The sequence below is a fragment of the Alosa pseudoharengus genome, unplaced genomic scaffold (genome assembly GCF_046254945.1).
Source record: "Alosa pseudoharengus isolate Yale_2024_CS ecotype anadromous, Long Island Sound unplaced genomic scaffold, YU_APseudo_1.1 YU_APseudo_1.1_scf_2, whole genome shotgun sequence".
Classification (NCBI taxonomy): domain Eukaryota; kingdom Metazoa; phylum Chordata; class Actinopteri; order Clupeiformes; family Clupeidae; genus Alosa; species Alosa pseudoharengus.
This window is the reverse complement of record NW_027468663.1, coordinates 27,800,565-27,825,796: the sequence shown is the minus strand read 5'-3', so window position 1 is coordinate 27,825,796 and position 25,232 is coordinate 27,800,565. Positions and strand designations below refer to the sequence as shown.

Sequence of the window (25,232 nt, the reverse complement as noted above, 5' to 3'; positions counted from 1 at the left end):
AAGAGAGAAACAGACATAAAGAGAAACAGACAGAGAGAGAGACACACAAAGAGAGCTTGGCAAATTATACACCATGGCCTCCCAGACCAAACACTTTAAACACAGAAAGAAGGGAATGATAGAACATCTGCTGTTGAATGATGGGATTCAGGAGTTCTTTAAGAATGACAAAAAATAGCAAATAGAGTGTAAGCTTTCACAAGATGAGCGACTAATGAAATATGGAGCAGAGGTGGATCTCAGTGGAGGGCGGGGGGGGGGGGTCAGCGTGGCCCTCTGCCTGACGAGCCCTCTGGCTGCTGGGCACGCCAGCCTGACCACAGCAGGAGGCAACAGATGTCTCCAGACCAAAATAAACTGAAGCTGCCGCCACGCCAACCAAGAGGTACTTGCTCCTGTTTACAGGCGGCAGCTAAAGGAGCCCGGCCCTCGCTCTCCAGACAGAGGAGGACTGAGATCTGACACGCTGTTATCTGTGTCAGGGTCCTCACTCTGCACCATCACAGAGTCAGACAGACAGACAGACAGACAGACAGACAGACAGACAGAGAGAGAGAGAGAGAGAGAGAGAGAGAGAGAGAGAAAGAGAGAGAGAGAGAGAGAAAGAAAGTGATACCCTCATCAAGGCCCCCTGCTTTTATTCTTATTCTGCTGGGAGAGATATTTGAAGGACATATTTTGCGCTTTACTAGCCCTACTGAGAGGAAAATAGAACAGATCTTCCCTCTACTCTTCAAATGTGTGTGTGTGTGTGTGCGTCTGATGTGACTCTCACTGCAGCAGAAGCACTCATCTGCTTGGTGGAGAGACAACAGTAGTGCTGAGAGGGGAAACTCTATGACGCGGGCGTCCCTACTCAGTAGCAGTGCTTAAGAGAAGAACACATCGATGTAACCTAAGGGCGCCTGTCAGCGGCCGCTTCGCCACGCAGTCTCAGCCATAAGCACATAGGGGGGATTTTTAATGACACTGATAAGCACACTGCATGGTGTCGCCTCGGATGTCACACCTCTTCTATCGCAAAGTTAGAGGATGGAGAACCGCATGCATCCACTTCAAGCTCACACACACACACACACACACAAATTCTCCTTTCCTCTACACACAGAGAATTAAATATACTCTACAGGTGTCATCTTAGGTGTGAAGGTGTTACCCTCCTCTGTGTAAAGCTAGACATAGAGGAGGAGAGGGGGAGGAGGTAGGTGCTGTGAGCTTCAGAGCCTGACACCCCAATGTGAGCCTGCATGCATAATGTAGCAACTTACAACTAACAAGCCATGTGCACACACACACACACACACACACACACACACACACACATTTGTGGCAGAATGGCAATCTATTTATAAGCAGGCCTGGCTGTCCATGTGAGGAGAAGGAGGATTTGTGTGGGAGGTGCGAGGAGGCACTTTGTCTTGACATGACAGTTACTGTCAGGCTCCTCATGCCAAGCCTACTGGCACTCGTCACAGCCAGAGTCGGAGAGCGGCTGCAGGGTGCACACCAGCTGAGCTGAACCGAGCCGAACGGGCCCCGGACCCTGCTATTATTAATTAATTAAATTATTAATTGTTATTAATGCAGGCAGAGGAGGGGACCGAGGAGTTGCCTTATTAAGTAAGCCGGGGGAAATCAATAGCATGTTGTTTGTATAGCCTGCCACAAGCCTCTCTGTCCTGGGGGTGGGGGGGATGCTTGAGTATGTTTGCTGTCCTTAGAGGATTTTCATAGATAATTGCCTCTAGGTAAACGGAAGGTAGAGGATAAAACAGTGGTGTTTGTCAAGAGGCAATGAACAGTGAGACAGTGAGAGGGAATGTCAAGGGGAAGAAGAGGAAGAAAAAAATATTTTGTGGAAGGGAGGACAGAAAAGGAGAAGGAAGAAGAGTCAGACAAGAGAGATAAACATAAAAAGTAAAAGAAGATGGGAGGATGGGAAATGTTGGCAATGCAGAACTTGACTATTTCTCCCCTGCAGGTGGGTAGTGAGCAAGCAGAGCTGACAGGATTTGCAGACACTGTCACAGTGGTGAAGAGGACAGCAGGACCCTTAGGAGGGTTTAATGGGACTCCTCTGAAATCCACCCGCCAAGCGAACCTGCCAAGAAGTGCAGCCGAAAAGCATAGGTGCACACCTCTCTGCTCCTAGTCAGGCAGAGGTGGCTACACAGGGGCAACACAACTGACCTGATTTGTGTTTTAATTGTGAGGAAACAGATAGACATGCACACACGCACGCAAAGATAAACACACGGACACACACACTTACTCATGCACAGACACACACACACACACACACAGAAACCAGAGAGAGAAAGAGGAAGAGAAAAACAATAAATCTCACTTACACACCCTGAAGTGACAGCTATCGTCATACCAATCCATCCACCCATTAACAGTGACGTACAACCTTTCTGTCTGCACGGACAGCACCCCTGCCAGAACAACTTCTTCACATCCTCACCTTTCCTCTACACAAAATATAGCACACCATAACAGACATTGCCTTTCTTCTACAAACACATACACATGTAGCCAGTTCACCTTGTTTCCCTGTCTTTTCCCTATGTCTCCCTGTTTTCCCTACATGTCCCACACTGGCCTGCTCCCGCTAACTAGGGGGGCGTGGTGATTAGTTACACACCGGAGTTAGTTCGCACTGATTACTGGCCGGACAGTATAAAACCACCCAGGTACGAAGAAGCGTTGTAAGCGCTGTCTGTTTAACCCCCTAGCGTGTCGGATTCAGTCATTAGGCGGGTCAATATAGGGTTCAACGTTAAAGAAATTACAAAAGGTTTTTTCATGGATTCTGGTACTGTTGGACAGGCTAAATAACATACTAAAAATCTAGTGAAATCTGACCTTGGGAAAGGGGTCATTTTCAAAATGGCTGTCAAGAGGTTAAAATGGTTATATCTCAATTACTATTCAGCCTACAGGGGTGAAATTGATGTCAAATTGTAGTCAGATTAAACAAGAATATGATTTTAAATGGTAATATTGAAAATGTTTCAATGCTCTACCTTTTTCAGACATATATTAAAATCAATGCGTTTTAATAAACAGCAAATGCAATACAGGATTATGAACCATCTCCATGGCATGGAGGAAGATAAGACATGTCTTAACTGGTGTTATATCTCATCTAGAGGTTATATGCTTTTAGAAAATATATAGTTTAGGGTGTTTAATCTGTTTTGCCTGGACAATATAGGCCAACATGTATCCACTTTACACTAGATTTGCCTATACAGAATAGAGGGCAATGTACTGTATTGTTCATGGCATGGAGGAAGATGGGACATGTCTTATCTGGTGTTATATCTCATCTCCAGGTTATATGTTTTCATTGTTCATTGTTTAGGGTGTTTAATTTGTTTTACCTGGACTGGACATGCCCAAATGTATCCACTTTACACTAGATTTGCCTATACAGAATAGAGAGCAATGCATTGTGCATTCATGGAGGAAGATGGGACATGTCTTAACTGGTGTTATGTCTCATCTACAGTACAGGTTATATGCTTTCAGAAAATATATAGTGTAGGATGTTTAATTTGTTTCCCCTGAACTGTACATACCAAAATGTATCAGTTGTACACTAGATCCGCCTATACAGAATAGAGTATGTATTATGCAAAGTGTGGTGGAAGATGGGAAACATAACTTGATTCATGTTATATTTCATGTACAGGGTATATGCTTTTAAAATAGTTCTGGCTGTTCTGTGATTTTAGTGAACCATAACCCATGCATAGGCATGCATTACATATTTGGCATCTATCATTAGGGGGGAGCTAATTAAACTTAATCTTAAACTATATTTATAAGTATATCAGAAATAATTACTATATCATTATTCATCATCATCCACCATCCTCCAGTCCTCTGAAAGGAAGTTGTGCAGATTGTCACATTGTTAATTTTGACATGTTCCACAGGCAGCAGTGAAGCGTAATCCGTATCTACATTAACAGAAGTAGACTAGGCAGGATTTTGGAAAATGTGCTTATTTAAAGTCCCGAAGGCAAATCATGTTAATTTTTGGCATACAACATTTTTAGGGGTTTTGAAGGGTGTTGAATTCAAATCTTCTGTATGCCAGGCTCAAAAATGTCCCATAATGCCCCAAAATGGAGAAATCCAATATGGCCGCTGCCGCCAGGTCAAAATCTAATCAATCACTTATCTTTTGGACTGTACAAGGTAAAAACCTGAATGTAATGTGCTTTTATAGGTTTTCACATATAGGGAATTCAATGCCATGCTCAGATTTAAGATCAAGACTAAAGAAAATGCTTGAAATGAATGTACATGGTTAACATTGTTGTCTTGGATAATGAATTATTCATGAAAAAAGAGGACCATGAAACAGGTTGATGGCTTTCTGAAGAATTTACTTGAAACATGTTTAGAAGCAAGGTTGATTACCATGTTTTAACTATCTATTTATATTATTTATCTGTATTTTAACTATTTATTTAGTATTTCAAGAAAATGCTTGAAACTCTTAAGCTAAAGGCCTATGTTTAAAACTGTTACTACTAGATTTGCCTACTAATAAAATATTGTACCTCAGCCTATTGTTTTGATGTCCAGTGTGCTTTGCCCATCCCACCCCTACCCTTACCCCTACACACACAAATACCCATATGTAACCCTGAATGAGGCCACACCCTCTATCTACACACTGAGGAGGCGCTTGTGAATTATGTCGCTCCCCTCACATGATGCTCAGCAGTAACAGGTAAACTATAACATAATATCATAACAATTTGTTTAGGACCATATAATACATCTGTAATAGCATGTAAAGATTGTTATGTGAGGATTATGTATAGGCTAACAGAATAATTAATATATTATAAGAAACTAAAAAAACGTTAGCTAGTTAGCCTTTGTGAATAGGACTAGGGTTAGAGCCTCCACTCTCCGGGATGTGGGCCCCCTCTTGACAAGATGTCGGCCGCAGCATTCAAGGCCCCCGGCACATGAACTGCTCTGAGAGAGCTGAACAGGGGGTGAGCCCAGAGCCGGCAGGCTGCAAAGACCTGGAGACCCCAAGCCCCCCTGTCTGTTGTAGGCCGCAGTCACTGTGCTGTCGGTCCTCACCATCACATGTTGGCCTCTTAGCCACGGTAGATAGTGCTGGAGGGCGAGGAGAGCAGCTCTCAGCTCCAGGACATTGATGTGCTAGGATAGCCAAGGGTCCGTCCAGAGACCATTGATGCCCAGACCATCGAGAACGGTGCCCCAGCCTACTGGGGATGTGCCTGTAAATACGACCCGGCGATGAATCACCAGTCCCATGGCACTCCCCCTCTCGGTGTTGGTGGGATCTCTCCACCAGTGTAGGGCCTGTGAAGCCTGCGGGACACAGTCACCTTGGCCTGGGAGGGCCCTTGGGGGCACAGGCCTAGGCTCAACAGGCACCTCTGGACTGGGAGCATGTGAGGGAGGGCAAGGGGGACTACCTGCACCATTGCCACCATAAGGCCCAAGAGGCGAAGGCAGAGTTTCCACTCCACCTGGGCGTGCAACGTGAAGCGACATGCAAAATACTGCTGTCTCGCCGGTGAGAGAGTCACGGATGCCCTCCTGGAGTCCAGGACCATGCCCAGGAAGGTGGTGACCTGGGAAGGCTGGAGCCTGCTTTTCTTGGGATTGGGGCGCAAGCCCAACTCTTGAGTGTGCTTCATAGCAAGGCCACGTGTAGGCGGAATTGCACTTCTGAGGTTGCACAGATGAGCCAGTCGTCTAGATAGTTTAATATCCTGAGCCCCCGCTGCCTCATGGGTGCAAGAACTGCATCCATGCACCTGGTGAAGGTTCGGGGGGCCAGAGAGATTCCAAATTGGAGGACTTGGAACTCGAAGACCGACCCTCGAACGCAAACCTCAGGAACCGCCAATGCCCCGGCCAGATGGGTATCTGAAAATAAGCATCCTGCAGGTCGATGGTAGCAAACCAGTCCCCTGCATTGATGGCTTGCCACACCCTCGGAACTGTGATGAACCTGCACCTTAGGGACCAGAGGTGCACGTTGAGACCCCTGAAGACGAAGGTCCCCTGTGCGCTTGGGTACAAGAAAATAACGGGAGAAGAACTCCGCTTGGGGGTTTGAACTCCTGACTTCCCTTATCACCCTCTTGTCCAGAAGGGTGGACAGCTATGCACGTAAGGTCTGAGTGTGCATGGTACTGCTCACCAAGGTAACCCACACGGGGTTTGGTCCTGAACTGCAGGCGGTACCCATGAGCACCCATGGATCCACTCATAAGGCCAGCCAAGCCTTCCTGCATAGAGCTGAGAGGCGAGGCTGGCTGGCCCGGAGATTGTCAGGAACGACGAGGGCGCCAGGAGGGGCCACGGCCACTAGCACGCTGGCCCCCCCCGGCCGGCTTGTGGGCGGGTACCCAGCGCCTGGAATGCCTGAAGCCGCTGCCTGAGATCAGTCGGCCCCCAAGACGGATGCCCCAAGGTAGGTGTTAGCTGAGGCGTGAATGCCCTAGGACGCCTAGCGCCCCTGGCATGCCTGTCAAGAGACCCTGACACCTCTTCTGCACAGCGGCGGCTGTCAAGCGCCTGCTGCAACAGTGTGGTTGCCTGTGACCTGATGCCACTACCTGCTCCTACCTGACACTGCAGCTAGGCACACAGAGGCTGACTGGAGCTCTCTCAAAAGAGCGGGATCACCAACACTGCTTTGCAAGAGACCAGAGAGGTGTCGAACATACAGGGACAGAATGGCCGCTGTGTTAGCCAGGTGGACTTGCATCGCTATGGGTTTATGCAGCTTACCCAGCAGAGCCTCCATAGTCCTGCCATTGGCACTGAGGCAGGAGGGACCACCAAAGAGGGAGTTGGGGGAGGAGAAGAGGGGCTCCAAAGCTTGATCCACTGGGAGGAGCGAGCCACAACCAATCAGCCCTTCGCCGTGCATGTTGGAAAGCACCTTAGCCTGTCCAGACCACCTACGAAAAGTAGTTGGGGAGGAAAACTGGCGACAGACCAAGTCGCTAAAGTCTGGTAGGAGGGGAATGAGCGCCACCACTGGGTGCTCAGTCATGTCTCTGTGGAACCTAGACGCAGAGGCAAGGGGCTTCTCTGGAAGGGGAATATCAAAAGCCCTGGATGCCCTGCTCCCACCGGGCTGGCTGCACAGGGCTGTGCATAAGGTAACCTCTCCCTCAGACGAGAGAACAGTCTCAACGTCCACAATGGCCTCCTCATCTTCCTCCTCCAGCTCACACGGACTGGTAGGAGGAGCAGGTTGGGGAACTGCAGGCCTTGTGCTAAGAGAAAACAGTGAGGCTGCTGAGGATTCCCCAATTCCCCTGGCTACTCTTGCCATCTTTCTTGACGGCCCCTCGGAAACAGGAGAACCCGCACGTTTACCACAGAAAAAACGACAACGGGCTTCCCTTGTGTGTGTAGGCATAATAAAACAATTAATGCACAACTGGGGGGCGTCCCTTGCCAAGAAAGCATGTTGGTGGCCCAAACACAACACACACTTATCATGGCCATCCAAATGTGGATGATCAGTTAGTGCCACAGCTACTATCTCTCACCAATTCCAAAAGCTTGTAAGGAGATCACCTCCTGTGGTTGCTTCAAGGGATGTCTAAGCCTTTGCTGCAGTTGCAGGAAAAGTGGCATGTTATGCATGGAGTCATGCAGCTACAGCAGCAACTGTCAGAACACTGCTGGGAGGAGAGAAGAGGAGTGTGTGTAGCCTACCTCTTCATACCAAGAAGTTCAAAGAATTGAATAGAATAGAATAGAATTGATTAATTACTAAATATATAGGAAAATATGCATTATTAAATAAATAGTTAAAATACAGATAAATAGATAAATACAGGTGAATAATATAAATAGATAGTTAAAATATGGTAATCAACTTTGTTTCTAAACATGTTTCAAGTAAATTCTGCAGAAAGCCATCAACCTGTTTTATGGTCCTCTTTTTTCATGAATTATTCATTATCCGAGACAACAATTTTAACCATGTACATTAACTTCAAGCATTTTCTCTAGTCTTGATCTTAAATCTGAGCATGGCATTGAATTCCCTATATGTGAAAACCTATAAAAGCACATTACATTCAGGTTTTTACCTTGTACAGTCCAAAAGCTACGTGATTAATTCGATTTTGACCTGGCGGCGGCGGCCATATTGGATTTCTCCATTTTGAGGCATTATGGGACATTTTTGAGCCTGGCATACAAAAGATTTGAATTCAGCACCCTTCAAAACCCCTAAAAATATTGTATGCCAAAAATTTACATGATTTGCCTTCAGGGTTAATTTCTTTTAAAAATTGACCTAGACTAAAGAGTGTCTTGCAGAAATGCACACAGTTACAGCGGATAACTTTCAATAGCTGTAAAGCTTACTAGCAGATTCAGTTGGAGGAAGACGTTCTAGAGTCACAAATAATGACACAAAGACAACCTTACTACTGAGGGTGTTGTGCCGTAATGTTGTAAGAGAGTCTGTGGACTTCCCACCAAAAAGTACAGCCATCACTTGGCATCTTAATTCACCAATCACCTCTGTTGTCTGATTGGGAGTAGTGGAGGCATTGGCACATGACTGAAGGACAAAATCTCCTCTCTGAGGGTGTGTGTGCGTGCATGTGCATGTGCTTGTGTGTTTGACTGTTTATGTGCCTGTGTGTGTGCATGTGCATGCATGCGTATATATGTCTACTGTGTGAGTATGTGTCATACGTAGGATTACTGTGAATGTATGTGTGTGCGTGTGTATCTGTTTATGCACATGTGTGCATATGGAATGGGTTTACATGACCCCTGGAGGCAAACATACGCAAAAAAATTGGTCATCCTAGGCCCTACGGTTCTCAAGATATTCACAGAAAACTGTGTCTGCCCTACCCTCCTTTCGGGGGGTCCAGTCCAGCGGGGGGGCTACAGATCAAAACGAAAAGCGATGGTTCCATGCTATCCATGTGGGGTTACTTGCCCACCAAGTTTCGTGTACCCCGGACTTTCAGTGTCCCGGGAATCCTTGTTGGTGTACGGTCACTAAATGTACACATAAATTATTTTATTGTAAGGCCCCCCATGAACGAAAGTCCACGAAACTTGGCATGCATTCGGAGGGGGTCATAATGATCCTACACTTTCAATTTCGTGCAGTTTTGACCATGTCAGCCAGAGATATTGTGATGAAAACACCTAATGTTTTGCTTTTTAATTTTTAACTAGGTGGCGCTATACATGAAATAAGTGGTAATGGGATAGGTTGACATGCCCCCTTAAGACCAACATACAAAAAAAAGGTGGACCTCCTAGGCCCTACGGTTCTCGAGATATTCACAGAAAACTGTCTCCGGCCACCTACAGGCCAGTTGGTGTATAGTAACATAAATTAATTTATTGTGTGCCCCCCCAATGAACGGAATTCCACGAAACTTGGCGTGCATTCAGAGGGTGTCATAAAGATCCTACACTTCTAATTCCGTGCAGTTTTGACTATGTTAGGTCACAGATACCTGCGATTACAACACCTCATTTTTACTTTTTTGTGTTTAACTAGGTGGCGCTATACATGAAATGAGTGGTTATGGAATGGGTTGACATGGCCCTTTGAGATCAACATACAAAAAAACAATGGTCCTCCTAAACCCTACGCTTCTCGAGATATTCACAGAAAACTGTGTCTGCCCTACCCTCCTTTCGGGGGGTCCAGTCCAGCGAGGGAGCTACAGATCAAAACGAAAAAAGGAGGTTCCATGCTATCCATGTGGGGTTACATGCCCACCAAGTTTCGTGTACCCCGGTCTTACAGTGTCCCGGGAATCCTTGACGGAAATTTGGACATGGCGGTCACGGCGGTCATAATTATGTCTATCGTTCTCAATGGTTTAAGTAGACTGAATTGGCAGCATGGTTGAAAAGTTGTGGAAAAGGGACTAATTACAATTTAATAGATTATAATTAATTCATGACCTCTTGTTACGCCACAACCATCTTTTTAGGGTGGCATGATTTAATGAAGGATTGTGTGACATAAGATTCAGTGACCTATAAATCTGATTAAACACAAAAAAACTTTCCTAGGCTGAATAATGCTTCAGATATAGCCAAAATTAGCTTCTGGTGGCCATCTTTGATTCCATCTTGAAAATAACAAGTCTTTGAAAATGATGAACTGATACTTTAGTCTGACATATATGAATCGGCGACCTCTAAATCTGATTAAACACGAAGAACACTTTCCTAGGCTGAATAATGCATCAGATATAGCCAAAATTAGCTTCTGGTGGCCATCTTGGAAGCCATCTTGAAAATTATAAGTATTTGAAAATGATGAACTGATACTTCAGTGTGACATATATATATGATTCAGTGACCGCTAAATCTGATTAAACATGATAAAACACTTTCCTAGGCTGAATAATGCTTCAGATATCCCAAATTAGCTTCTGGTGGCCATCTTGGACGCCATCTTGAAAATGACCCCTTTACTGAGGTCAGATTTTACTAGATTTTTAATATGTTACTAAGTACATCTAAAGGTATCATAATCAGTTGAAAAACCTTTTGTATTAATTTTTTTGAGGTTAGGTGTTTTTTTTTTCATATATTGATCCGCCTACATCAGGTATGTTGCAATACTCCCGTTTGCTGCCGGACTAATAACGTGGTTTAATCAATGTTTGTCTTCACCTGTAGTCTTCACCGGTCACCGGCTAGTCTACTCCTGCTGCCCGTGTTTTAGACACCATCCCTAATTCATTCTACAGGTATGCACCTATGTTTGTCTTAAATCTCTCGTAGTTTATTTTCTGTTTTTGAGTCGTAACATTTTCTCTTGTATGCCTGTAGCTGAACGTGGGTGAGTGATCTCCATACGGCGCTTTGTGCACTAATCGTAGGTACGAACATACAGTAGGTATGTACGATGCTTGCTTTAATGGGTAACTTTCTAGGCTGCAGTAGAAGGCTTTATGTTCAATGTCTTTTCTGTCCTGTCCAGGTAGCGCGGCCCTTTCCATCTACGCGGGGTGCATAGCGTGGGTCGTGCTGCTTGTCTGTAGTTACTAGTTAGTTTATTTTGGTGTAGCCTAATTGTGTGCCGTTTTTTGAGTAAGGTCCGTGTCTGTTTTGTTTCTTTTTGTGGGCATTAACTTAGTGTCTACGTCTGCTTGTCTGTATAATTTTGTTTCTTTGTCTGCCTGTGTTCTTTGGGTTTATTTGGCGTTTATATGTCAGCCTGCATGTTGCTTGCCGCATTAGTAAAGAGGAACGGGGCATAAGTGGCATATGCGTCATTCTTGTAACTGCTTATAGTGGCTGTCTGGTTCTGGCTGTCATTTGTGTGTGTTTGTATTTCTTTTGTCCTGGTGTGCCTGCATAATCTACCATAACATCTGTACAGGCTTACTGTATTTTTGCCCCCTTGTGGTGCTGTTTTATTTGTTTGTTTAGCAGATGTGGGGCCCTCTTTGAGGGAGGCTAGTCACCTGGTGGTGGGACCCTGTAGCTGCACATTTGTGGTGTCATTGTTGCTTGCAGTGGGCTGTTGTGTCACTGGTAAGTCACTTTCTTGCAGTGTGTATGCACGTGTGATGGCTGGAACTTAGAACACACCTCGGTAACACTCCATAATAAGGTGCCATAATAAATAGCAAACTAGTAATTACCTAACCCTTTGTTAATTGTTACTAACATATCTATTTGGTACAAGTTAATAGTTTTTTCATCATTAATTAAATATTAGTTGTTTGCATAAAAACTGTATGTTAATGCTTTAGCAAATCTATTAACTAATATTGCATTAATATGTGTTAATAGTTAACTAAATGTATTTTTGGCACTAATTAACAGTTATATTTTACATCATTTAAATGTTTAATGTTTATTTGCAAACTATATGTTAATAGAAAAGTTAATGACATATTATTATTTAACTAATTGTTATTAAACTGTGCTTTTGCCTATCCCAATATGAACCACTCTCCATAAGACCCTTACAATAGATAGATAGATAGATACTTTATTGATCCCCAAGGGGAAATTCAAGAAAAAAACATGGAGCTACCTTGACATGTTGCCACTGTTGTCAGCGCCGGAACCGCTTGCAATAAAGTTGGCTAAGCTTAATTAATATATTAGTGGTATATAGCTATAAGCGTGGGGTCCCTTATAATAAAGTTGGTTAAGCTTAATTAATATATTAGTAATATATTACTATCAGTATGGGGGACCCTTATAATAAAGTTGGTTAAGCTTTATTAATATATTAGTAGTATATAGCTATCAGTGTGGAACCCCTTATAATAAAGTTGTTTAAGCTTAATTCATATATTAGTAATATATAACTATCAGTATGGGGGACCCTTATAATAAAGTTGGTTAAGCTTTATTAATATATTAGTAATATATAACTATAGTCAGATGGTGAAGGGGACTGAGACCAAAACTGGCTTATCACATTTATTCTTTTAGGAAAAGTTAAAACAAAACAACAAGTAGTTGAATGGGCTATATTACATGCATCATTCCTATACCATCACTGTCAGCCCTACTATCAAGGGAGACATGGAATGTTCAGGTGCACAGAACGACAGTTTATTAATATTCTGAGACTCCCTAAACACTCACATACGTAGACCATACGGAGGTAATGCATAAACATAATGCTAAACTAAATGTACATTCATTTCCTGCTAGACTGAATTGCACTTTCCATGCACACTAAGCTGAACTGCTTAACTACACTGAATGCATGGAAAGTTGCTAGCGGAGTTTACAGCTAGTCACGTTAGACTCAGTGTGTATGAACTCGTGGTCATAATGAAAACATTAATAAACGTTCTCTAAGTCGCTAGAATTGCACCCAAATCTTAAAAATACATGTAAAGTAACATAATACACGTGGTATATCAAAGTTTTCAACTTAAACAACATTTCACAGTTACAAAAGTGGGGAGTGCTTTATACAGTCAACCTACCCAATGCAAAGCATACCGCTTCTGATCGGCTATGGCAACAATACAAGGACAAAACGCAGCAGAACTGCAGTATAGCGTTTCTCCAAAGGGGGCTCCAAAACACCAATATCAATAAAGCTGCTTAATTACATCACATACAAACACTAAACTACATTTCTAACTCTGTTACACCCCTCCCCTGAATTTCACCAAATCCAAGCAGCAACCAAATAGTACTTCCAAAGGCAAAGAGTACACTACTTTCAAAGACTAGACAGAGAGTCACCAATTACAGGACAGCCAACCACAAAGGTATCCAATAAGGATGATGTGGAAGAAGAGGAGCGCAAACTCTCACACAACCAACCACTGGCAGTAGGGTGCCGTATGCACCCCACAAGACCATAAAGCCATAAACCATAAATTCCATAAATTCTCAACAAAGCTAATCATAAAAGCTAGATAAATAATGATATGTCATTAACTTTTATATTAGCATATAGTTTGTAAATAATAATAAATAAACATTTAACATTTAAATGATGTAAGAAATAACTGTTAATTAGTGGCAAAAATATATTTAGTTAACTATTAACATATATTAATACAATATTAGTTAATAGATTTGTTAAAACATTAACATACAGATTTTATGCAAACAACTAATATTTAATTAATGATGAAAAAACTATTAACTTGTGCCAAATAGATATTTTAGTAACAATTAACAAAGGGTTAGGTAATTACTAGTTTGCTATTTATTATGGCACCTTATTATGGAGTGTTACCCACACCTCCAGTTAGTCTGTCTCCCTCAGGTAAGCCCCCATCTGCTGTAACTTTTTAGCTCCAGTGGAGCCTTGGCCCCACTTTAGAAATCACCTGTCCATACTGTATTATAATAAAAGCTAACAATAATAAAGAGTAGCTGTTTTGAGTTATCACACATAATGTAAACTAAGGTTGAGAAAATAATGCGTAAAAATCAAACAGTACACTGACATAGCTGAAGATCTATATTGGACATAATGGAATATTTTATTTTGTTATGTTTGGTATCATGTTAAAGGGGAGACTCTGAGCTTTCATTTAAATCCTTTTGAGAACATTTTGGATAAGTATAGCCAACCCTGGAGCTCTTCAAACTTTTAATCACACACATTTTCCTGCCATTTCTGCCTAAATCTTCTTTTGTCTTTTAATCCAGGGAGCATCAGAGAAACAAAAACCAAACACTATGTATAATTTACCCATATTATCTGATTTGGAGGGGATGATTTTCAGTCTTATATCAGACATGGCGTTGAGAAAATAATGCATATAAAATAAGCAGAACACTGACACAGCTGAAAATCTAAAAATGGTATAACAAATAACAAATGAGACATGGATTCCTATGTTTTAAGGTGTTGTAAACCCAATTATGACATTGTCATTACTGTAAAAGTTCAAGGTCATGACCTTTAGGCATGGTCAATGACATTGTATGACATTTTCGCACAGATTGCATCATTCAAGGCCACGACACAAACTCTTCGTCGGAATCCTCATCAGAGGAATAGGATTGTTCTCATCAGCAAAGTCATCCTTCTGGTCTTGCATGGCATAGGTCAGTGCAGGCCAAGTTGTTGGCAACATACTGACATGATGGAGTGACAGGCCCCGTCCAAACGGTGTCCTGTCATGTGTGTGTAGGGCCGACTGTCCTGAATCGGGCAATATAATTGTCATGTTGGAGGGATACTCTGGGGCTGAGCAATAAATGTGGTGTGTGATTTACGGAAATAAATGCCATTTTATGTGCTCCATATCTGTGACACGAACTGATCTGACCTGACTTGACCCGAGGTTGCGTGTTATGGTTATGGTTATGGTTATGGATTTAGCAGACGCCTTTGTCCAAAGCGACATATAAATACAAAACAACATAATAATATTTAAAATGAACAGGGAACAGATTAAAATCTAGGTCAAATATAGTAAGGAGAATAGTTGTAGTACACAATAATATCAATTCAATCAATAGCCTAATAAAAAAAGCAATGTAAAAAAGGGGAAAGGCAATAATAAAACAATAATGTCAATTCAATCAATAATATAAAAACAATAACATGCTAAGACTACATTAAGGAGAATATCAATAATAAACAATAATGTCAAATTAATTAACAGCCCAATTAAAATAAAACAACATTATATAAACCATAACACATAAGCGCTTAAACAACTAAGTATATGTTGAATAGGAATGTCTTTAGACCCCTCTTAAACGACCCAAAACTACCACAGGAACGGAGAGCACTGGGCAGTTCATTCCACCAACATGGAACCACTGAAGAAAAGAGTCTGGAATTAGACCCAGTTTTTATGACTGGTCGACACAACATACGCTCACCAGAAGACCGCAGTGGGCGGTTGGGGATGTAAGGCTTGATTATTGAATTAAAATAACTAGGAGCAGATCTAGTTAGTGTCCTATAGGCCAAAGTGAGAGATTTAAATTTAATTCTGGCTACTATAGGGAGCCAATGGAGAGTAACTAGGAGAGGAGTTACATGTGTCCTCTTTGGCTGATTGAAGACCAGGCGTGCTCCAGCATTTTGAATCAGCTGTAATGATCTTGTTACACAAGCGGGTAAGCCAGCTAATAGTGAATTACAATAGTCCAGCTTAGAGATGACCATGGTCTGAACAAGAAGTTGTGTGGAATCTTGTGTCAGATAAGGTCTGATCTTCCTAATGTTGTAAAGCATAAACCGGCATGATTTTGCAATAGAAGCTATATGCTCAGAGAAGTTAAGTCGGTCATCAATTACAACGCCCAAGTTTCGTGCCGATCTAGTTGGGGTCAGTGAAGTTGAGTCAAGCTGGATGTTAATCTGTTGGGGAATAGCTGTTTTAGCTGGAAACACCAAAAACTCTGTTTTTGAGAGATTAAGCTGAAGGTGCCGATCTTTCATCCAGGCTGAAATATCCTTAAGGCATGCAGAAATCCGGTGGGAAACACTAGAGTCATCAGGTGGGAAAGACAGGTAAAGTTGAGTGTCGTCTGCATAACAGTGATAGTCAAATCCATGGGAGCGAATGGTATCACCTAAGGAAGTGGTGTAAATAGAGAAAAGCAAGGGTCCTAATACTGATCCCTGAGGCACACCTGTGGTGAGGGCATGAGACTTAGATACCTGTCCCTGCCAAGACACGTTGAAAGAACGCCCTTTAAGGTAAGATTCAAACCAGTCAAGAGCTTTTCCAGAAATTCCCAGTTCAGATAGTATAGATAGGAGAATGTCATGGTTAACAGTATCAAAGGCTGCAGATAAATCTAGTAGAATTAATACTGATGACTGAGCAGAGGACTTAGCTACTCTCAATGCTTCAGTCACAGACAGAAGAGCAGTTTCAGTAGAATGACCACTCTTGAAACCAGACTGCATAGGGTCTAGTAGATTATTCTGATGAAGAAAGTCACAAACTTGCTTGAAGACCACTTTCTCCAAAACCTTTGACAAGAAAGGAAGAAGGGAGACAGGTCTGTAGTTCTTCACCTCAGTTGGATTAAGTGTACTTTTCTTTAGCAGAGGTGTAACCCTAGCCTGTTTAAAAGAATAAGGAACTATTCCAGAACTGAGAGAAGCATTAAATACATGTGTGACTGCTGGTAGAACAGCGGGTGAGATAGACTGTAGAAGAGTGGACGGGACAGGATCTAATGGGCATGTTGTTGGACGACATCGCTGAAGCAATTGAGAGACTGCTTCCTCATCAAGAGGAGAGAAAGAGTCAAATGATGGGGTCATACTAACACAAGGCAAAGCCCTCCTTATAGGAGCATCAAACTGAGCACTTATTTTAGCAACTTTTTCAGTGAAAAATGTTGCAAAGTCATTTGCTGACAGTGAAGTAGTTGATGGTGGTGGTGGAGGATTGAGGAGAGATTTGAAAGTAGAAAAAAGTTGTCTACTGTCAGTGGCGCTCTCAATCTTGCTTTGATAGAATGCCTTTTTTGCAAGTGTAACAGTGGATGAAAAGGATGACAGCAAAGACTGGTAGTTACTAAGATCATTTCCATCTTTGGATTTACGCCATTTCCTCTCAGCAGCTCTAAGTTCCTTTCGTACTGAGACTATACTGTTCGTCAGCCATGGATGGCGAGGTTTAGAACGAGTAGGTCTTGAGGAAAGAGGACATGCTGCATTCAGACAAGATGCCAGTGTAGAGCAGAGAGTCTTTGTAGCGTCATTAACCTCAAGTGTCAAGAATGAGCTAGGAGTAGGTAAAGCAGATGTTACTAATGTTGCAAAATGGTCACTTGAGAGGCTTCTGAGATTACGCCGGAACGAAATTATCGGAGGAGGAGCTGCTGGGTTATCCAGGAGACGCACAGAGAATCTGATAAAGTGATGATCCGATACATGTAATGGATTAACCAAAACGTTGTCTGTATTACAGTTACGTACCAGAATTAAATCAAGATCTTTACCAGCCTTGTGAGTAGGAGGACTGTGGACACGTGTGATATTAAATGAGGAGAGTAAGGACAGGAAGTCAATTGCAGACGAGTTATCCAAATGAATATTAAAATCGCCAAGGATTAATAATGGGCATGCATCCATTGGAATAGCAGACAGTAGAATGTCCAACTCGTTCACAAAGTTCCCAAGTTGTCCTGGAGGGCGATAAATAACCACCAAGTATAATTTGTATGGTTCAGTTATCATGATGGCATGATATTCAAACGAGTTGTGGACCTGAGCAGGCAGCAACTGTGTAAACCTCCAATCATCAGAGACGAGAAAGCCTGTCCCGCCTCCTCTACCAGACGAACGACTGGTATGCGAAAAAGCATAACTGGTCGACAACGCTGCAGGCGTGGCAGTATTCTCCGGCCTAATCCACGTCTCTGTAAGCGCAAGCAATTGAAGAGATAACTGTGAGGCCAGAGCAGGAATGAAGTCCGCTTTATTCACTGCAGATTGGCAATTCCACAACCCTACAGAAAAAGTAGGACAAGCCTGCTGAACTGATTGTTGCCTTTCAACACCAGTACGCTTATTAACCTGACCGGATACAGGGATATGTTGAAGGCACATTATTAGAAGGATTGTCAGCTAACAAGACAAGGTGAGACAAGAGTGAAACTTATCTGAGAGGTGCCTTGCTTGTGTCCTTGCTCGGTGGACTCGTCGCAGGTAGACTCGATTCGTCTTGACACGAGTAAGTCTTCACACGAGCGCTGACGCCTCCACTGACGCTCCAGCACAATAACCACTTTAAATGCTAGTCCTAATTGATCACGCGGAAAACCACCCCCTCTAAAAACTCACGACACCAAGGCCAGTCTAAGCGCAATTAAACAGACAGCCGTAATGAAAACAATATCAACTACCACTACCCACTACGGCTAATAACTAGTTTACCAACTTGTAACTTGTGTTCATAATGCACTCATAATGATTCTCAACTTTTTACTGCATTGCCATGAACAAAGTAAAGTCAAAAAAGGTGTTTCTTTGTTGAACAAATTGGGATGCAATGTGAGCCTTGAATTGGATGCCATGTAGGAATTTGCTAGGATCTCAAAACCGGATTATGAACATGCTTTGCCATAGAGAAACACACGATAGCGTTGGATTATAAACATGTGTTTGCCAAAAAAACAGACAAAAACGTGGGGTAAGTCCAGCAATATGAAGTTATTATTTTGCTGTCACTTTGTCTGTTTTTATAAGCCAGAAGGATCGATAAACATGGTACCAATGGATAGCCCTGTGTCTCCTCTTTCATCTGATATGCTTGCCATATCTATGCGATCACGGGTTCGCGAGTAATTCAAACGAGAGTAATGGGTGCGCAGGTGAACGCAGAGAAGTATAGACTGTAAATCTCTTTGGAAAGCCCCACTTCTGTTCTGTCATGCAATAAAGGTTTCATCTGGCTGCGATGAACAGATCCGGAGAAATTTAACAGAGAAGAAAGGGTGTGTGTTTTGACGCACTTTGCGTCAATCGGGTTCTAAGGGTTAATGCCGAAACACATAGACATGCACACACGCACGCAAAGATAAACACACGGACACACACACTTACTCATGCACACACACGCACTCACAGATATCTGTTTTTTTCTGACATGAGACATCCACATGCTAATAGGCAAATCTGAACATTTATCATCCTTTGTGGTTAGGAATGGTGGCCAGTCTGCTATTTTCTTACCCTGGGAATTAGTCAGGTAGAACCACTCCGCACCCTTGAGCATTTTTTTTTTAAATTACATAATGTGCCACGCCCCCTTTTTTTACCATAAAAAAAATAACTAAATGCACATTACATCATGTATGGTATCAAATGAAAGCTCTTCTCAAACAGAAATCAATGATGTCAATAAAAGGCTGAGCAACAAATTCTATCAACCCTCAACAATTAATCAAATAGACAAAGTTATAAGGAAAAAAGTAGAACTTTCTCACAGATTCTGAAAGCAACTATATACAGAACATGCCAGGCTGGCCTTGTACACATCACAAACATCAAATATCTCCTCCAAAAAACATTCATTCAATCAGACATTTCTCCCTCGCTGTCATCAGTATCCTTCACTGAAAGTGTAACCATCTTTGAATTTTTATTTGCACACTGTTCACCACCTTTGCATGGTAGTCCATCTGACTGACAAGAGGCCCTGGAGCAGGGGCGCAAATTAACGCACACCCGACCCATCCCCCCCCCCGCAAAAAAAAATAAAATACACATGGACAATATTTGTCCGTTTCCCGGTTTAGCCGTGCATTGGTCAGCAAAAATTAGCCTACATAGCCTACATAGCATAACAACATCCACATGCAATTATACAACAACAACGTCTACTATGACCTATTCATTTGGACAACTTGATACAGCCCTATACAGGCTGAAGTTACCTTGTTTTGTTCTTGACGTCTGGCTTTGAACAGCTGTAATGCAGTTTAACGTTCTGACAAGCACACCAATTGCCTACCTTGTTCTTGCCCATCTGGAATAAATCCTCTAGCTTTGCTGCCTCCATACTTTCTGTTGTTTAAACTTGTGATCCATCATGAGTATTGAATTAGTGAATTAGCTCAACATTGTGTGCTGATAACCATATATAGATAGATAGCCGAGGAAAAGAAAACAAGTAGCCTACGTGCCTGCATGCGTATTGTGTCTGCTGCTCAAACAAAATGTGTGCGCGTTCATTTTGATAAGTGTTCACTAAGTTACGTAATAAAAAATTGTAAATAGCCTGATGGCAGCTAATGGGATACTGTGCATAGTTGGGAAGGTATGGTGGGCCAATTTGGTGTGAATACACATTACACACACACAAGGGACATTTTCTCTCGTTGTTGAGCCTGATGGTACGCACAGTGCGTACGAATGTACACCTGCAGGCGCGCCTGCCCTGGAGCATACTTGCACTGCCTTGCATCCACAAGCAACAAGCTGTAGACCTGTTTTGGGTGCAATGTCAGTGCATGAACAGGCAGAGGGAAATTCCATCCTCTATTTTTTCAAACCAAACAGAGATACATCATCAGTACACACTGGAGGTGTTTTTTTGTCAGCAGCTCTCCACAGAAGGACTTGCAGCCGTGCACGCTTGATGTGTTCCGCTGCGTTATTCTCTTTTTGGAGGAAGACTTTATTTTAGGAGGGTCTCTTTTCTTGGTAAATAACATGTATCTCAAGTTACTGAGGCTTTCAACAGTCTTTCCCATAGTAGAGGCAAGAAAGGAAATCCATTCCTGCCTTCATGCTCATCAGCTTCTACAGTACATATGTACAATTCTTCAAATCAAGATTCCTCTTGAGCATCAAATTGATTGCTGAGGTTTTCCCTTTGTCATATGGAATTCCCTTGAAATTCCCTTGAATTTTTATGGTGGATTTTCATGATTTAAAGGGATGTAATCATGGGTTTCATAAGGGTTTATATTATTGCATGGGTTTTTATGTTTTAGAAGAATGTAGTTATGAGTGTCATAAGTTTTCATGTCACTGCATGTGCTGTGAGCAGGGTGAGGTCATTGTATCTTGTGTAGGCCAGACCAACTGTCAGAGGAGTGGGGTGAGTGGGAAAGTACTGGGGGTACCAGGATGAAAGCATCCCCTCCATACATGGTCAAGGGAAGGGGGGTGTTATCCAGCTGGTGAGCACCGGACAGGACAGGGAGTAGGAGGCCGCTGTGATGATTTACAGCCTGTCCAGCTAGGAAGAGAATCAGATAAGAAGGCCCTATTTCCCCAATCTGGAAAGAACCAGAAAACCACTATTTTACATATGTTACCTATGCATTACATAGGTTTGCATATAGTTTTATGCATGATGGGAAGATGGTTTCCACCAATGTAAGCGACCCTGCGTGATACTGATTGGCGAAGGGTGTTGTTGGAGATTATGTGAGAGGGTGGCACGTCTCAAGGGCCGAGGAGTATAAAATATAGTGTATAGCCCTACACATTCAAAAGGGTAGAAGCTTCCAGTAGGCTATCATAACTTTAATGCATACCGTTTAGTCTGTGCATCGGCGCAGCCTACGACGATGTGAATTAGTGACAGCTGTTGTCGCGGTAAACTCCTGTCTCTAAATAGTGTATTGCTATGTTGCTTGATTTTCTGTAATAAATGCAGCCTGTAGCCTAGGTTACTTCAGCAAAACGCAACAGTGAGAGGCTTTTTAGCGCAGTCTCACTTATCATTGATGAGCACAGGAGCAGGCTGACACCTGAGCATGTTGAAATGATCACCTTTGTGAAGAAGAATCTCCCCATCATGCTCAGACTGCAGCCAGAGCAAACAGTAGAAATTGAAGGGAGTATAGAGATGGAGCAGTAAAGTGTGGAGGAGATAGCAATACTGTAGAAGGCGTGACCGTTATTTGGGTTGTTATAGCCAATTCAGTGTGTGTGTGGTAATTTGACTATTTTCTACTCTGGTTTTGTGTGTGTTGCTTTTATATATAATTTTATATTGTTTACATTATTGTTTACACTGATGGCTTTTTTAAGCCTTGGTTTACACTCTTGAGCAGAGCACTGATGCCAATTCAGTTTGTGTGGTTAATTGACTATTTATTTTCTACTCAGCTTCTCTGTGTGTTTTGCTTTTTTTATACAGTTTACAATATTGTTTGCACTGATGGCTTTTTAAGCCTTGGTTTAAACTCTTGTTGTTCAAGAGCAGAGCACTGATGCCAATTCAGTTTGTGTGGTTAATTGACTATTTATTATTTTGTGTTTATTTAACCCTGTTAAGAATAAACAGGTCAGCTTCTCATTACCAACCATTGTGGATTATTCAAACTAACCTAATTAAGTTGGCTAGTTGTTCTTAAGACTAAAACCCTTTTCAACATGAGTATAACAACAAAATAAGTAAATATCTTTCATCTTTAATACATGCTTGGATTGGCCGGTATCGGTATCGGCCGATGCTAAAAGCTACACAAGAAAAAGAAAATACACAAAAAGAAAACGAGTCTGCTTCTCTGACTAACGTCTATGTATCCTACCTTTACCTTGTACCAGGGTCGCAGCTACCCATTTTCTGAGGGGTATGCAACAACAATATTGGCCCCAAAAAATAAAAAAAAAATTAAAAAAAAAACAAACAAATAAAGCAAAACAAAAGGCCAATAATTTACATTACTGTGCATTAGTGTGTATAGATATAATATATATATATTTTAAAGAAATGCTGCCAATTTGATGTTTAACTTGATGAAGTATTGATAAATGGTGCATTGTCACTTTAACAGAGTCTAAACGGTTCTCATAACGTCGTTTTGTCAGCTATTGCTCACAAAGGATAAGGCTGATAGGCCTACTCTAGCCTTGTTTGTTTGCAATATAACATTAAGTTATTACAAGGAGCCTTCATTGTTAGCATATGGAAACATGTTATGAGTTGTTGCTAGCGTGACATTTCTGTTTGACAACAAACTCTAGTTAGTCTGTTATATAATGAATATTTGCAAGCCTCCAAGCACATCATCACTTTAAATCCTACCTGTTGCCTTTCACCGTCCACTTATTTAACTGCTGTCGCATCCCTTGACATGCATCTCCTTTTCCTTCTTTCTTTTTATATTTTTAGCTGCCGACAGCTTTTTTTGCTGTATCCATCTTTTTCCATAGACGGCAACTCACTACTTGCCTAGGCCTACCTGCTCGCTCAGCGCTCACGGCGCCCCCACTCCCTCTTCTATGTCAAAATTCTATGATGGAATCTTATGAGAGTTAGTCCCCTAAAATGTTATATAACATTGAGAAAATGTTGAAATGATTTAGAAACGCACAGCAGTAGCTACATATAGAAAATACCAAATATATATATATATATATATATATATATATATATATATATATATATATATATATATATATATTGCTTTGGCGCCCCCGTGGTCCTGCGCCCCTATGCACCGCATATAGCGCATACCCACTTTTTGCACCACTGCCTTGTACTTGCAAAGGTCAATGCCTTTGGGAAATATTCAGGTTTGAAGCTTTATGCATCAGGTAAGTCTGGCATACCAAGTACCAAACTAACGTGTAGAACACGTTTTTAACGGTATTATTTTGGTTACGTTGACATATCAACCAGAAGGGTTATGCTAGCCTACAAAAAAGTTGAATCCTCCTTTTGAATGTCCTCCGTGTTCCTCTTTCTATTCACGCTTAGCGTCAGGGTTTTCCTGATTGCAGCATTACACCTGGCTAAAGAAACAAACGTGTTGAAGAGCACTGCTCTCCCATGCCCACAACCACGGTTGATGAAATGCCCTTGAGCAAGGCACCTGACCCCTCACTGCTCCCCAAGCGCCACTGTAGCAAGTCAACTAACTGCTCCGGGTTAGTGTGTGATTCACCTTATGTGTGCTTGTTGTGTGCTTCATCTCACTGTGTGTTCACTAATTCACGGATGGGATAAATGCAGAGACCAAATTCCTTGTATATGCAAGTATACTTGGGCTATAAACCTGATTTACATTTGTTGTTGTAATTCCAAATGATTCGTGTCATTCCTTGCAATACTGGAAGAAATAATTTTCTTGATTCTGTCCTCTCCTCCTGTAATCAACTTTGCAGTTTTCTCTGTAATTAAGGGGGCAAATTCAAGGACTATTATAGTTAATGTGCTGACTAACTGGCAAGTACCTCATAACTCAGACTAGTTTGTATCAATTCTGGATTGTGGTGTCTGTTTTTACACTGCAAAAGCTGCTTATCTAACAAAATCTAACCAAGTGTTAATAATCTTATATCAAGATAAAAAAAACTAGTTGGTATTGTTTTCAGTATAAAGAGACTTACCTAGCGCTTTCTTGTGAAATCATTTGACTTAATTAAAAAAAAATAATAATTCTTGAAAACAAGCAAATTTGTCTGCCAGTGCGTTAAGCAAATTTGTCCTAAAAACAAGCAAATTTGTCTGCCAGTGCGTTGAGCAAATTTGTCTTGATAAGACTCCTTAAAATAAGTTAAAGTCTTCTTAAATTATGTCAAAATGATCTTTTGAGAGGGCGCTAGGTTAGTTTTTTCATACTAAAAACAATACCAAATAGATTTTTTAATCTTAATATAAGATCAATAACACTTGGTTAGAATTCATTTTTTGCAGTGTAAAGCATTAAAAAAAATGTTAGGATGAAAAATATTGTTGTCTGTAATTCTGGGGGGAAATCCAAGGACAGTTATAATTAACGTGCTAACTGGGAAGTACCTCACAACATTGCTGTCTGAAATTCAGCGACTGATTCAAGGGAAATTAAAGCTAATGTGCTAGCTAACCCGCAAGTTGGTGAACTAGGGTACATCAGACTTGCTATAATTCATATTAAAATGAATTACTATTGAATGATTGTATTCCTGTATGTATTAAGCTACATGGCAGTTCCATAATTTATTTAATTTAATACCAAACATGGCACAATTTAGAGGTATAAGCTATTATGCAGCAAAAATGAACGTAATTGGACCTTAAAGGTCACTTTGCAAAAGGTATTTTGTTCTCTGGAGGGACCTAAACTATTTTTTTCTACTTTATTATGGTCAAAGCTGATTTCTGTATGAAAAGAGCTTTAATTTGATACCATACATGATGGGTTTATATGTTAATGTCTATTTAGTAGTGCTGTCAAATGATTAAAATGTTTAATCACGATTAATCGCTGAATTCCTATAGTTAATCACGATTAATCACATATTTTATCGCATTATTAAAATTCTATTATTT

The 25,232-nt window shown here is 41.6% G+C and overlaps 1 protein-coding gene across 1 annotated transcript in view; it reads right to left on the bottom strand.

Annotated features, from left to right (window-relative positions):
* Positions 1-25,232, bottom strand: part of clcn2a (chloride channel, voltage-sensitive 2a) — a 159,553-nt gene that overhangs the window by 42,487 nt on the left and 91,834 nt on the right. The window lies entirely within an intron of this gene.